The sequence below is a fragment of the Dasypus novemcinctus genome, chromosome 9 (genome assembly GCF_030445035.2).
Source record: "Dasypus novemcinctus isolate mDasNov1 chromosome 9, mDasNov1.1.hap2, whole genome shotgun sequence".
NCBI lineage: Eukaryota > Metazoa > Chordata > Mammalia > Cingulata > Dasypodidae > Dasypus > Dasypus novemcinctus.
In genome coordinates, this window is record NC_080681.1 from 49,395,624 (window position 1) to 49,411,316 (window position 15,693).

The following is a 15,693-nucleotide window of genomic DNA, read 5'->3' on the forward strand; positions in this document are numbered from 1 at the left end:
ATCCTCTCCAGCACTTGTATTCTTCTGTTTTTTTCATAGCTGCCAATCTTATGGGTGTAAGATGGTATCTCATTGTAGTTTTGATTTGCATTTCCCTGATAGCTAGAGATTTGGAACATTTTTTCATGTGCTTTTTTGCCATTTGTATTTCTTCTTCGGAGAAGTGTCTGTTTAAGTCTTTTTCCCATTTTTTAAATGGGTTGTTTATCTTTTTATTTTCAAGATATAGAAGTTCTTTATATATGCACGTTATAAGTTTCTTATCAGATATATGATTGCCAAATATTTTCTCCCACTGTGTGGGCTCCCTTTTTACTTTCTTGACAAACTCCTTTGAGGTGCAGAAGGCTTTAATTTTGAGGTAGTCCCATTTATCTATTAGTTCTTTTGCTGCTCGTGCTTTTGGTGAGATATTCATAAATCCATTTCCTATTACAAGGTCCTGTAGATGTTTCCCTACACTGCTTTCTAAGGTTTTTATGGTCTTGGCTCTTATATTTAGGTCTTTTGACATTATTTTATAAAATTAAAGATTCACATGCCCTGAAAACCAAAAATCCCACTCTTCTGTACAAACTGTAGAAAAATTCTTGTATATGTTCATGAGAGACACACGAATACTTAAACAGCACTATCCATAATAATAAAATTCTGGAGGCTACACAAATGTGCTTTGGCAAAAGAATAGATAACATAAACTATATTGTTTTTGCTGAATCAAATATTATAAAGCACTTAAAATAAATGAAACACTGCTATTTGCAAAATCAAGGATGCTTCTTAAAATATGATATGGAGTCTTAAAAGACTATGTAAAATATGAAACTCATAAATTTCAACACAATTAAATTAGATCATGTATCTTTTGTCTTACATATGTCTAAAAAACAATATATATTATTAATATGTATCAATAAAATTAATTTAAAAAGAATATATATACATATGTAAAGAAATGAAAACTACAGCAGTTTTCTCTGGCAGTAAGATGGGAGAATGAAATAGGGAAATATGCATGGATAGATACAAGTAAGTTTAGTTCTTGAGCTGGAGAATAACTTCACCAGTGCTTCTTATATTATTTTTCTAATGTATATGTTACAAATATTTTGAGTGTATAAAAGCATTATTTTATGTATCAAATGTATTTTTCATATATTTAAAATATGTAAATTCTTGTATATTTGAATACAAGAGAAAATAAACCATAAAAGAATTGCAAAATGTTCATGGCGCTGTTTTTGCATGCTTTAAAAATGAGTTTGACTATGTTATAGACGTAAAACAATTGCATATCCAGCATATTTTTCAAAATTCTTGGAGACCCTTTAGCACCCAGCCTTAAGGTCATTGATAAACCCCAAATTCTGTGGTTTGGAATATATTCTACTCATAGTTTTGATCTTTCAAATTTCTAAAAAATGTCTCCAGTTCATCTTTGAGATCCATATTTTTACTTTGGTATTTCCCTTTGTTGTTTTTATTGGTTCAGATAGCTTTCTTGAACTACTACATAGAGGAAAGAGAAAAAAAAGTCTGAAAAATTGCCTTTCCTAAACAGCATGACCGTGCCACATTCTTACAAAAAATTGAAAGGTGTTTAATTTTCAGCCACAATCCTTATATTATTTCACTGATAGATCTCCTGTTCTTTAAAGTCATTGTATCTTCTGATCCATGCCAATTACCTAGAAGGCGGTAAGAATGCGGCCACTGTCTTAGGCAACCATAAGATTTTGTAAGAGGTACTCTTCCTCTAGAGGGCAAACAAAATGCTTGGTATGAAGGGTGAAAGAAAAAAACGAAAATGTATTTCCATTGCATTTTGTATTTTGATATATTTCTAATGTATTCCTTTTCAAATCATCCCTTTGCTGGAGTAGAGACATAGACAGAATGAACAACAGTTGCTGTTCTTACACACCAAGTGCCCAGTTTTAAAACTCTCTTAAAAATGCAACAGAGCAATTTAAGAGAAAATGGCAAGGCTGCTTTTTAAAAAATGCATGCTCTCCGTAACTACATTTACCAAGTTCAAAACATGCAAATCACACAATACATGAATCTGGTTTTAACTGCATTCTTTCAATACAGGCTAATACAAATATATTAAATCCATCTTTATTTAATGCATTAAATGCAAATTTCTTGATATAGAGCCAACACTTCTTCTCAAGCTATTCAACAGGATCACATTTAAGATCTGGAAATATTTAAGATGCAGGCAAGGCTCCACTCATCTATATTCTCTGAATCAACATCAGTTTTATTAATTATTAATTCAACACATTTTTCTTCACTTTAAGCCCTCTCCTTGGTTTTCTTTAAGTACTTTAGAAATTGCCAAGTAAGTGTGAATTTGTATTGCTTGTTGAAGTCAGATTATTTATTATGCTTGAATTACAGACTGAGGGAGGCTTTGGTTTTGTTACTCATTTTCAGTGCTCAAGTACAAAGGTTATTGAAAGTGTCCTATGCTTGTGGTCTATGATCACTCCTTCAGAGTCTCATCTGTTTCTTTTTTGAAGTCATTGTTATCTAGAGATGAAAAAAATATATATCCTTATTAGCCAGATCACTATTTCTCTTCAAAGTAAAAGGTCTAAAAAATAAATAACTCTTCTCCCTTAAAAATGAATCAACTCCTGCAATTTATTTTTTGAAAGAGTTTGGCTTTTTTGCTTATGCAAGACCGACTTCATGCTAAGCCATCACTGCAAGGCATTTCATAATGGAGGTCACGAGTGTTTGCTCTTGCCATTTTATAGGATTAATTTGATCCTCTATCATCCAACTAAATTGCTTTGTGTCTCTAGTTGCTGTGCAGTACACAGCTAAGCCCTGGTATTTGTTCTTTACACTTCACAAAATGGCTCTTCCCTTCACTTTCAGGAATATACCATTCATCAAACTTTCAACAGCAAGAGAAAACATACTGTCTCTTTATGGTATTTTTAATGCTCTGAAAGAATCATTTGTTAAAGGAGAGATTTTGAAATCTTGTCCTTTAAAAAAAAAAAAGGTAAAGGTAAAGGAATGTTTAGTCTGAAAATTCAGAGGGAATTTGAGGGGTGACATGAGGACAGAAGTAAAATGGGAAAGCCAAGTGGTAAGAAAGAAAAGAAAACCTCAGAGATGAATTGTAGGACAGAGAAGTGTTTATCATTATTCTCAGAATACATAAATTTCTTTTTCAACCAAAATATTAAGTTCTGTGAAATGTTCCAAAAAGATCAAAATCTAAAATGGACTCTCACTCTTGAATTCAACTATTAGCATTTCATGAATTTCTGCTCACCACTCCCTCCCCCCTTGGTGAATCTTTCCTTGCTAACATTAGTTATCAAAACACTTGGCATTTTTTCACAGCAGGATTGAGTCACAACACAGACATCTCTATCCCCAAAATAAATGAATATTGAACTTTGAATAAAACATGCCTCTTTTATCTTAATCTTGAATTTTTGAGGGCGCTCATTCTCCTTCTTCGTCTGTCGCTAGATTGCCTTCAAATAACAGTTCTTTCTCTTATCCATTCCAGGTTGAATGAAGATGGGTCAAGATTTTAGTTTAGGAAGCATCTGTCCATGAATGGGAAAAGATTGAGGAAGAGATAGAATTTGGTGCAAATCAGTTTTAATCAGGCTACGTAAGGTTTATGCAGTTTAAGAGATGCTATTGTCTAAGAGATTTCACAAAATACACTAGCCTGAAGATAATTTAGCAAACTTTTCTAAAATACATGATTTTTACAACCTTAAACCTTATGCCAATAAGGAAGGTTATTTTTAAAAGAAAATATGGACATAAGTGAAAAATATACTCCATTTTGAAATAAAAAAGGTAACTCACTATCATCTATTATAACACTCACAGACCTTACTTATGAATCTTGTGATAACTGCTGTCTTTTTGTAATTGCTATCTTTTTGTAACTACACAAGGAACTGACTATGGCTTAGGTGGATAAAATGGGTATTTTTATCCCTTTTTATAGATTAGGAAACTGAAACAGTTCTTAGGTTCTCTGCTGAACATTTGTATGGGCTGAATCATTATTAATTTGGAAATCAATGCTAAACAAACTCTAAAGTTAAAATACTCACTTTAACAGAGAAAAAGAATGAAGTCTTTTCAATGAAAAAAAATATTCCTTAAAAAACACATTCTCCTCCAAGGGGTTAACTTATCACATTTCTCCACATTTTAAAAAATTCTCAGTGGTAAGTATCTAATAAATTTACTTTAAATGAAAAAGTATGACTTGTGCATGTATCAGCAATGTTTTAGGCGGAAAGTCTAAAGAATGACCAAAGATTCAGGCTTCCCTTCCACTGTGCAGAATTGTCACTGAAAATTCCTGCCGAGCAATAGACTGCATTTCTCAGCTCCGTTGGCATGTCACTGGAATCATCATACCAGTGGTGTGAGCGAAAGTAACTTGTAGCCTTTCCTAGACAAACCAGTAAAGAAGAAAGTGAGCCTTCTCTGCCTTCTCCATAACGATCTATGAGCTAAATTCGGGAAGGAATACATGGTTCTTCAGGAGGACAGAATTGCAATATCGATGGAACCTGGGCCTTTAAATGTGGCATGCTGCCAGATATGAACAACACCCTATTTGGACTATGTGAGAGTGAAATGAGCTTCTGTTTATTAAGATTTTGAGATTTTATGTTGATTCTTTATAGCAGTTAGCAGCATCTTCCATAATGAAATGTAAAACATTTCCATAAAACAAAATTTAAAAAAATATCCATGAGATAACTATGAAAGTTGGTAGTGTATCAGATGTCTGTAGGTGACATATTTTCTTTTCATCTGTGTTGTCCTTGGTGGAACTAATAATGCTTTGCCTGTTCTTCCAACTTTTATAGAATAAGAAATGTTACAAAGCATATGTGTGAGTGGAATTCTCCAGGGAATCAGATATGTACCAGTCTGAAAGTCAGGTTCAGGTTATCAAATTCAGCAGCACAAAGAGGAAACTCCTACAGTTATAGTCTCTTAATACCTATGAATTACAGAGAGTCACATATCAAGACATAGATGGTGTATTCAGGGTATCTTGAGAATTTTTCAAACATATTGACCATCTTCAATAATGAAGATAAGCCTGTTTTAAGTAAACCTCTTTCTTGGAATTCCAACAGCGGCTGTGCCTCAAATCTAACTTCTCTATAGAACATTGCACAAGATAGCATCAATTTTAGTTGCTAACAATACACTGGCAATTAAAAGAGGCTAGTGTGCACAATGTAGGCTAAATGATATTCAGACTTAAAAGCTTTTAAAAGGAATTCAAGGTGAGTAGGAGAAAATTACATTAATTTCTTATTAATTTTATTTTGGACACTGCTGAGGAAATAATTTAAAATGTGTTTACTGAATCTCTGAAAGTGAATTTGAGTCTTAATTAATGGGAAAATGTTCTGCATCAAACAATGATGCAAATCTCTGGAGAAAATTCTGTAATTTTATAAACTATGATAACAAAGAAATGGTTGTTTACCACTCTCTGTGCTGTGTACTTTCTTGTTTGATTACACAAGTTCATAAACAAAGAATTAAAGAACAGAGAGATATGTCAGCCTTCTCAACCCTTGTAAACAACACTTTGATGAATGAAGGACAAACTCAGTAGTAAGAAAATAACTCTGTCTAACCTAACAACAGGGTTTCTTTTATATTTTTCAAATGCTTTCATTCCTGTTCTTAAAGTAACCCTGATGAAAGGAGGTGTCTCTTTAGACAATTTGTTGGGAGCACTTATAATGTTTAATATACTCATAGAAGAAAAATACCTGTTAAGACATTCTCCTAAAAAAAAGAGCAAGTCAACTGCTTTTGCCCACCATGAACATGAGAAAAAGGATGTAGAATCCAATCTATTACAAAGTCTTGAAGGAATTCATTTACTTTGGTATTCAAAAGACAACACAAGGATTCATTAAGAATGACTGAATTCAAAGTAATAATTAAAAAGCATATATACTTCTTTTAATATTTAACATATACATATTCAAATATTCAAATAACATTTTTCTGCAATTAATTTCCAATCATGACAAATAATGAAAAGTTAAGTTTAAGTGTTTTTTTTTTCAGGAATAGGAGGGAGGGTTGTTTTGATTGTGCATTTGATCTTCTTACATTTACTCCATCTGCTTTGGAAAGTTTACTTCCTTCTGTAATCACTTTAGTAAGGAGTTGTAGAGAATGAGTCCCCTCTATCCATGATAGCTTAAAGTTCAGAGTCGAGTTATAATGGATTTCTGAATGTTTATTGACATGATTAGACGTCAAACTTTACAATGCAAATCTCCTTGATGGTGTCTGCTCTTCCTCCAGACCGCTGTTAGGGTGCTGGGGTTCAATTCCTAGACTCCTTTTCATCTTCATCTCACAATCATGTCCAGACCATACATACCATCAATAGGGAGATGGTTCCTGAATTTATATCACCAGTGCCAGCATTCTCCCCCAGCACTCCAGGCTCAAATAGCTAAAGCCTCCTTGTCATCTCCACTTAGATATCAAACAAGCAGCTGAAACTTTGCATGGTCAAAGCAAAACCTCTCATGCCCTTTGTGAAAAAAGGACCCTCCCCCATATCCTATCTTATCTCAGTTAATGGCACCACCATTCCTCCATCTCTCATCATACCTTGTAAAATATTTTGACTCTGAAGTATTTTCTAAATCTGAACAACTTTTTATTGCATCCATGACTACTGCCACCATAATTTCTCCTGGAGTGTTAAGAAAGCCTAACATTCTCCTTGTACCTCCTTCTCCAGTCCTCCCCCAGCACACTCTAGTCTGCACCCAGTAGCCACTCCCCTCCAGCCATACTTGTTCTTTGCTGGTCCACAAACGGCAAGCTTGTTCCTTTCACACACCTTTACACTTGGCGTCCCCTATGCCTGGAATGCTCTTATCCCAGATCTTTGCATAGCTTGTTCCCTCATTTCAGCCACAGTTGCCCAAATATCACCTCTTCAGTGGAGTTTTCTTGGACCATTCCTCTCACAAGTCCTTAATTCTATCCCTTATCCTACTTTGCAGGGAGGATTTGCTTCTATCTGAATTTATATGATTTATTTTTACTTGTTTATTATTTGCCTACCTCATTACACTGCATGTACTTCATCTTATACCCCTCCAGCTGCTGTACCTAGAACAGTACACAGTGCATTGAAGACAATCAATATTTGTTAAATATGTAAATGAATGAATGAATTGAAGTTAAGCAGTCTTCCCTAAAACATTAGAAACTTCAAAGGGTTAAGGCAGAAACTGCCCCTGTCCCACCTTCTCTGGTACTCTGTCTTAGGAAATTGTGAGTGTGTATATTTGTGTAAGATGAGGTAGCTTCATCTCTAAGGAGTTTTTCATTGAAAGTCCATACCAAGAATTGCAAGTAGTTACCATGGTAGACTCTAAAAGCAGGGAAAAGAGGCTTATTCTGCTAAGGCCTAAGTCTCCAGGAAAACCATGAGCTCAGCAATGGTTATTTAGGCTACTACCTTGGAAACAAAAACTGGATTATGCATTTATATGCAAGACCACCAGTGATGCTATGGACACCGAAAGAGATGATCGTAGGAATCATTTTATTGGACCCCTTTTTCTGAAGTCCCACACTAGCCTGCTAGATTCAAAAAACTCATGTTAACCCCATGGGTATAATCTCAGCTCTTAAACAAAACAAAAATTGAAGGTAACACTAAATAAGACTTATTTATTAAGACTTTTATTTATTTATTTTGTTCCAAAAATACTTTTTTCAACAACATATCTATAATCTATAACATGATCTAAAAATACAAATAGACATCTTTACATTATTTAATAAAAAGATTTTCAAAATTATCTTTCATTTACAAAGGGAACATAGATCATAATTCCTTGAAAAGAAAATATAACATTCATGCTAAAGCTGCATCTTTTTGGATGAAATGTGGTAAAGCTCAACACCGCAAGATATCTATGTAATGAAGAAAGAGGTTTCTTAGAAGTCTTTCCTGAATGAGAACATTTTTCTTAGGTGTCACTTTGTTTGAAAATTCCCCTCAGTACAGGTAATGACGACCAATCACTCACTAAAATTCGGGGAGGCTTTTGAGTCACTGCTTTCCGAGGTAAATGTCCCTCCGTGCTTTTCTCAACACCCAAAAGGCCTCATCCCCACGGGCAGCTGCTCGCTGGACAACACTATTGCTCAAAACAGTCCCTGAAAGGGGCTGCCAGGGAGACTGAGAGTGAGAACCGGCCCACCCAGCAAACCTGGGCTTCTGCTTCTTGGCAGAATGGATGACACCGGTGCCCTGGCCTCCACCAGGCTGCCGTCCTTGGCCAAGTGGGGCCAGGAGCTGTGTGTGCCTGAGCGCGGTCAGAAGACAGGCTTCAGCTTCGGTTCAGCATCTGCATCACAGTCAGCAGCCCCACCCGTGACATCCCAGGTTTGTGGGGCTCAATTAAGGAAACTTTATGCAGCATGTTTTTACCTATAGGATAACTAGAGGGCTGTGCTTTCATTCATTTGTTTGTTTGTTTGTTTATTTATTTTCACATCACCGACTCTCATAATGTAGCACTGAGAGTGAGGAAAATGTTTCTATGCCTTGTCTGAACAAAATATTTCTTCCCTTGCAAGGAAAATCCACCGCTATGAAGAATTCAAAGCCCTGGGCTCAGATAAAGCTGCAAGTGTGATAAACGTCTGGGTTGAGCCCAGGCCCCTCCAATGGCTCCACCAAGCCCCTCCTCCAATGAGCAAAAGGGAGTCGGTCCCACAGCCACTTTCCAGCATCAGTCTTGATTGTGGGCAGGCATGGAAGGAAGTCTGGTTTGAGACTAAACCCTTAAGTCAGAATGAAGGCAGCCAAGTCTTCCAAAGCAATCCTTGGAATTGTTCCAGAATGTGCAAGTTCCAACCATAGCTCCCAGACTGAACCAGGACCAACAGGACATTCTTTTTCAAGCCAACAGCTATTCTAAAATGTCGTTTCCACTCTCAGGCAGTGTGACAACCAGGAGAAGCATTCAAGCATGTGCCAGTGTTCTAGGGAATTTTCCTATTCAGCTCATGTTTTCTGTTTTTCCCAAAGCTGTATGCATATTATTTTAGTGATGTTATTTTAACCAGCAAAAGTAAACACTAGAAACAGATAAGCACAGAGACATAAAAAAACAATTCGTGGGGTATTACTCAGCAAAAAGCCGAAGGATATCTTCATATTTTAAACACAATGCTTAAGATTCAGAAGTCTATCAATGTTCCTGTGAAATTAGCAAGAAGAATTCAGATGACAATCAAAATGATCATCCATCAAAATCCTATATCAACAAGCACATCTTTTCTTCCAGTGATATCATTAGGCACTACCTGTTCAAAGATAAAGCATAAATATTAAATTAGCTTCTAAAGAGTCATCATTCATTGTCTCATCAAAAATACTGTACTTACTGATCCCTTTCCACAAAGATGTAACCACCGGCTGTTGGTGCTGAGCAGCAGGAGAGAGGCTGGTGGCCCGGGTAGCTGATGAGCCCAGATGCAGGCACCCTCCTCGCTAAGGCCCTAGCCAGGCTTATTTCTTTTATGTGATGCCATTCCAGCATTGGACTCAGGGAGGCTGAGCATTTACTCAGGAGTCCATAGAGGCTACTTTCTATTTAAGAAGATGTCTAACAGTAACACTTCTCAGGAGATTGTGGAAACAATGAAAGCATCAGAAAAAAAATGTTGGAAAAATCTGCAAACAAAAACAAGTATATATCTAAGACTCCAAAGAAGGAAGAAATTGAGAAGGAGGGTGAAGGTATCAGTTTGTGTCAGGAGGCACAGGATTATGAGTTCATTTTTGACAAGAGGCAGACATCTGTGGTCATGCTAGGAAATGAGCCAAGTCTAATTCCAAGCTGAAGTTGGTGTACAGCCTGGCAGTGTGTGAGGAGTCCTCTACCCCATTTGCTGATGGACCACTAGAAATCCAGGATATAATTCAATTGCATGTCACTTGCCCTTCTGACAAGGAAAAGGAAAAGTCCACAAAGGATGTCTCTGAAAAGGAAGACAAGGACAAAAACAAAGAGAAGGTCCCAAGAAAGATGCTGTTCAGGGACTTCAGCCAAGAATTTAGATTCCACTGAAATAGACATGTATTTCTTATAAATATGCTGGGTAAACAAAACAAAAAACCCAAAGAACAGAATGATGCTGCTAAAATTAGACAGGAGATTCTGGAATTTGTTAATGACAACAATAACCAATTCAAGAAGTTCCTTCAAATGACCTCGTATCACTGGATACGAGTGTACACCAAGTAGCTGCCTATTTGGGGAAGGACCACACTGTTGATCTAACTGGAAAAGCAGTCATCATCAACAAAACCAGTAGTACAAGAATCCCTGCACAGAGGTTTTCAGAACACATAAAGGATGAGAAGAACACAGAATTTCATCAGAGATTCATCCTTAAGAGACACAGTGCCAGTATGGACCAAGATGGTAACCAAAGGGAACACCAAGGGCTGAGCTGTGCCTAAATCAGCCACCAGAGCAGCACAGACATCGAACTCCAATCCCAGAAGCCACAGCCCTGGGGCAGTGCAGGCTCTGGCAGCTCTGTCCAGAGCATGTGGCCTGCTGTCACCAAAGCCAGCAGCTTCAGCAGAATCTCTAGTCTCACTGGGGGGGACAGGATTGGGAGCAGTAAAGTAGGTAGTGCAGGAAGGACCTCTAGGCCAGTATGGCACTAGGTGCCCCAGAAGTGTGCCACCAGGTCACCTCATCCCAGTCTGTCCAGCACCTTCTCCCTTGTACCACCGAGCAGCAACAGCTTCCTGCTCTTCCACTCATGCCTCAGCAACAGCCATCCTTGAATAATCACATGATCTCACAGGCAGATAACCTCAGCAACTCTTTTGGACTAATGAACCTTAGCTGTCAGGGTTCTGCTGAAGCAGTTGACCCATCCTCAGCTCTGTTCCAACCCCCAATTATCTGCCAGGGGCAGCAGACTAGCTTCATCAGGGCTTCTATGGAACAGCCCCTTCCTGCCTTCAAATATTGTACCTCCAGCATGTACCAGTTACTCATGCCAGGGCTACATGCAGCCCCTCAACAGATCCAGGTTTCTTACTGTTCTTCTGGACAGTATCCTAATTCCAACCAGCAATAATGACCTCTCTCTCACCTGGTGGCCTAGAGCTCCCAGGGTGGTCAGCGGCTACCTCAACCATCCCAGCAGCCTGGTTTATAGCCCATGATGCCTAACCAGTGGCAGACAGCTTACCAAGGCATGACTAGGTTCCAGCAGCCACAGAACCAGAGCCTTCTCAGCAACCAGAGATGCAGCATGAAGGACCAAATGGTGGTTCAGTACACCCCACTGCCTTCTTACTAAGTCCCAGAGACAAGCACTCAAATCTGCCTCCACTGACCTGGGGACGGCAGTCATCTTGGGATATGTGCTGGAGGTGACAGATCTCCCTGAAGGCATCACCTGCACCGAGGTCGACGAAGTCTTCACCCCACTTGCCGTGTTTGGTGCCAAGGTCCAGTGGCTTAATGATGCTCAGGGGCTGCCTGGGAGGGGCCGGGGGCAGGGGGAGAGGGGACAACAATGGGACTGCCAAGAACGGCTGCCATGCGGCGTTCCCCAGCCCCCTGGCTGCCCAAAATGCCTTCCTTCTCAACAACTCCATGAGTCACTTCTTCAAACGTCGAGTGGACAAAAAGAATTATGACCTGAGGATCCTGGAGCGAGCCAGCTCCCAATAAGTGGAGGAGGGAAAGGAACCGGCACAGTAGGGGCAGGCCAAGGACAAGTGGGAGCAAGGGACCAGACAAGAATTGACAGAGACAGAAGGTAGGGAGAGAGATGCCAAACTGAAACCTAAGGTAGTAGGAATGAAAATGAAAACACAACACTCAAACTGGCACTGGACTCCTCAGAGGCCATCGTCCCCTCTCTTTGTCCCATTGGTTTCTCTCTGCTTCCCTCTCCTTTCCCTCCTCTCCTATCATTTTTTATCTCTTTTCTCACCATGAAATTAATTTGTTTCATAATTTTTTCACTGGGTAGACTTGGGAGGGTCCCACACCCCCCTATTCTATTCCCATGCTATCCTAAGCAAACTTTTCTTTTTTGGTCTTCATGAGTATATTTATATGGACAGAATTAAGAAAAACGAAATTAATCTTCCTTTCTTCTGACTTCCCTCATCTTGTCTCCCACACCCCAAAGAGTTAAAACTTGGGTCCCCCTCACCCCCCCTGAAAACTTGTTGGGTATATTCATTGTAAATTTTATTTAATCTGTGGGGTTTTTTTTGTTTATTTGGGGGAGTTATTTGAAGAAGGTGGGTTTTGTTTCTAACAATAAAAAAAAATATCTTCTGCCAAAAAAAAGTGTTATGGGAAAAAAGTCACAGTGGCAAGTTTCCATGAGAGCATCCTCTGTGCAAAACAGGCTTCAGTAAGTTTATTGGTTTTTTCTGAAATATCAAGAATTACAACTGGCCAGTGAGTTATTAAATATCAATAGAAATATGATAGTTTTAGGATGAAGATAAAATATTGTTATATATATATTTTTAATGTAATATTATTACAAAGTCAATAAAAAAAAAAGATAAAATATTGCAACATGATCCAGGGCAAACAAAAACTTCCTTCCTTCTTCCACTTCCTGGACACACCTTGGACAGAACCATTTTCCTTTCAGTTTTGTGGTCAAATCCACACAAGCAAAGTGGAACCACTTGATCTGGACAGTCTGGGTTGTTGTATCCAACCATCTTCCCTTAGGACACCTGGTAGCGCTGGCAGTAGGTGGACTCGCTGGAGTCCACCAGCATGTCTAGCACATCAGAAGCATGCACAAACAGGACTGTGTTGGTGAATTCCTACCATCCTGTACACCTCTTTTTCTTTGGAGTATCTTCTTCTAATGTTCTCCTGCCTTGACCTTGACAGCCTCTTTTTTCTTTCTGACCCTGACCTTTTCTTGACCCTCATCCTCCAGAACTTTCATAGTCATTGCCCTCCACCTTATCCTTCAGATCTGCTTTGAAGTGCACTAGATTTGCATCAAGCTTTCAATGCACTTATCTACCATCTCATAGGTCTGCATGGCCAGCTGTACCTTGTTGTTACTGTACTTCTTGCATCCACTGTAGATGCTCTGGATCTTCCGAAGGTGTCCACACACTGGTTTCTGGAGAAAGAGTCTCCTCAGTTGAGATGTACTAGGCAGCCAGGATGCCAATCTCCTGCCTTCTTATCTTCTGTTCTCAGATCCAGCTCTTGCATCATCTGGAAGTTCCTCTGAAGTTCACAGGGAAAGTTCTTGGTACTGTCCAGGTAGTATGCCAAGTACGTGGTGGTCACCATCTTCCTTCAAGGCTGTGCTGGTCTTTGCACATGGGCAACACTGAGTCTGTTTATTTAAAATAAGGTTTTACCTTATGTGGTGGTCCCTCTTCCCAACCACATTTCAACTCACACCAAAGCATTACATTTTAACTCAATGACACCAGCAGGTTTTTTCCCCCCATTTGTTATTATAATGGCAAAAACAAGTATGGCAAGACTGCTGGGCCAATTCTAATTGTCCTCACTCGGGTAAAGACTTTGGGCATTTCATACTTTTATTGTTGAGAGACTACTTTGGCTCTCTGAAATAAAAGAAATATTATACAATTTACAGTTGTATATAACATAAGATTACATCTTTGTCTAATTTCCAGATGTAATTCTGTTCATCGTGACTTTATAGGATCCTGGGGAAGAAAATGACACCAGAAAGCATGCAAGAAATTAGTTGCAGTAGCAGTATCAACAATGGTGGCAGCAGCATTGTTCCAACCCAACTCCTGAAGGGCACAAGTTGGGGTGGCTGCAAGACTAAAGAACACACCTGGTACTGAGTCAGACATAAGTTTTATTTGAACTTATGGAAAAGACAAAGTATCCAGTGGTGGCAGTCTAGAGAATGAAGGTGGTGTTCCACAATAAGACAGGAAATGAAGGGTGATATTAGGGTTTTCAGAACAAAGACATTCCATAGGGTATAAGAACAGACTTCCTGCTGGGTCCCGTGATGGTCCATGTGGGGTCTGGTGATGTTATTGCAGAAATGAAGTTATACTCCTCTGAGGAGGTCATGACTTCCAAAATCATCTATGGATCCCTTCCTCTCCAGGGAGGGTTATTAACCCTTAGCTTATGTCCAGGTCACACGGTAGCTACATGCTAAGGGCTTAGGGAGAGCCAGGCCCTGGATCCCCACAGTTCACCCCCATACAGCAGCCTACAGTGACCATAGGGCAAACATTACATCCATACTCCACAGCAGCAGTGTAAAAGACAACAGAACAAACAACATGAGTCCTCCACCAAAGGACAGTGGACCTATAAAAACATGGTGCCAGGCCAAGAAAGAAATTGAACCATTCAGATAGGTCCTCAGCAGCCAGTTTATCAATGTGCTACATGTGCTCTTGCATATGATTTAGAGTTTATAAAATAGTATGGGAGTGATCAGGAATATACACACAACACTGATCATTAATGAGGGCACAGGTCCCAACTTGTGCCATAGTAAGAATAACTAAAGCCATTCTGTTTTGTAAAACTGCCTTTTGTAGTTGGACAGTTTCTTCATTTTAGTAAGAACATTGCTACTTTGGTATCATTAAGGGCCTAAGCAGTGTGATTGCAATCACGTGTTTTTCAGTGACAATTGCAGCACCACCTGGCACAAAAAACAGCTAACCATAGGACCATAGGGGGCATGCTATACTCTATATCTAACCTTGGTCATTTCCCAAATATTAGGAATATGGGGTAATGAATTGTATAGGGTGGTAGGGACATCATCTGGTCTAGTTATAGGGCAAATACAGCCACCTGTTTTGCCCTCAAGTCCATAGCAATCCTTTAGGGGACTGGTAGGCCCCAGCAAATGAGTGGCAAGAGATCTTCCACTGGAAAGACCATTATTTTCTAGTTTGATAGCAAAATTATGCAACTCTGGGGGTAACCACTCCATATCACAGATTCTGTCTTATCATTCCATGCTGACAGGGGCAATGCAATCTAGGGTGACAGAATCAGCTGTTAACCATCCTAAACCATCATATACAGCATATCCTAATAAAGGTCTGGACTTATTCACCTGTTCCTACATCAGGAAAAAATACAATTTCTAGCCTTATTGAAAGATGGCAGCTGGATTTCAGTCTTAAAGGAGAAGATCTTGTTCCAAACTTGTCAATAGGGGTCATATTCTGCCATGTTAGCAAGGTGTTTCATGCTTTCCAATTTGCAAGAGTTACAGTCGAAGGAAGGCCAGTAGCACCAGAGGATGCGCAAACCCAACATTGGTTCGATTGTGGGCCTGGGTTACTGCCAAAGCCCACTGTAGAAAGGTATTGGCTAGGGTGCTATGGTCAAAAAGAAAGATGTTTTATGGGGAACAAAAAAGGGCAGATCTGCTGGTCTAACAGTATACAAGGAACATTTCCATTAGTAGATAACAAAGTACCAGGGAGGGAAGACCTATGAGGAGGCTTCAAATGCCATATATTTTCCCCTTCTAAATCCACTGAGTTTTCTACAGTGATATCAAAAACTAGTTTAGGCATAACAAGAGTCCACATAGACACACATAGGGTCCCAG

At 39.0% G+C, this 15,693-nt stretch overlaps 2 pseudogenes; one reads left to right on the plus strand and one right to left on the minus strand.

The window, feature by feature from the left end:
* The first annotated feature begins 9,688 nt into the window (after positions 1-9,688).
* On the plus strand, positions 9,689-11,448 carry LOC101419608 (R3H domain-containing protein 2 pseudogene; annotated as a pseudogene).
* A 1,170-nt stretch (positions 11,449-12,618) lies between these two features.
* On the minus strand, positions 12,619-13,403 carry LOC101421058 (inhibitor of growth protein 5 pseudogene; annotated as a pseudogene).
* Positions 13,404-15,693: the final 2,290 nt, after the last annotated feature.